We start from the raw sequence: 792 nt of genomic DNA on the forward strand, positions 1-792 counted from the left end.
GCCGGCTCCTCACGCCGCAGCCGGGCCCAACGTGGCACTTTGGCAGAACCCTCCCCGGCCGGGGCCGCGATTCAAACCCCCGGCGGCGCCTCGGCCAATCGCGAGCGGGCCGCCGGCCGAGCGGCAGCGACGTCGTCCAATCCTGTCTCACCGCAGGCCCGCGGCGCGCCCGGCCTAGCGGGCAAGCAGCCAATGGTGACTCCGGAAGAAACAAAGAAGGCGGGGGAAAGGCGAAGGGGTGCGGCCGACGGCCCCGCCCTCCCGTCTGCGTTGGGTCACTTCTGGGCGGGCGTTCCGAGCCCTGGGTGTGGAGGTGGCGGCCTCCGTGGTGCCTTTGGTGGTGGTGAGGGGTGGGGGTGGGGGGTCCGACCGGCCAGTTAGCCGGTGGACAGGCTCCGTGGGCTTGAGGGGGCGGGCGTCCTGCCTCCGAGCCGTGGGCGGTCGTCGTGGGGGCGCCCTTCGTGCAAGCGGAGGCGCGAAGGGTGCCGGGAGCCGAGGTCCCCCGCCTGGCTGGCCCCTTCTGGTCTGTGCACTCCCGGGTTTGCTCTGGAGTTGAGGCTGTTGGCTGTTTGCTCCTTCGTGATCTGAGCGCTCACCTCCAGCCCACTGAGAGCTGTGCTCACTTCCCCGGAAACGGAGGGCCCCACTGAAGTATCTGGGGAGCTGAAAAGGGTGCAGCTGGAGGGAGCTCCTTAGAAAAAGAAATTGCAAGCACTTTTGCACGTGATTTTATAAAAAGGTTCATTGACCGCCGGTGAGGTACCCAGGGGTCACGACATGGCCCCTGGAGGG

This window comes from Mustela lutreola, chromosome 17, assembly GCF_030435805.1.
Source record: "Mustela lutreola isolate mMusLut2 chromosome 17, mMusLut2.pri, whole genome shotgun sequence".
NCBI lineage: Eukaryota > Metazoa > Chordata > Mammalia > Carnivora > Mustelidae > Mustela > Mustela lutreola.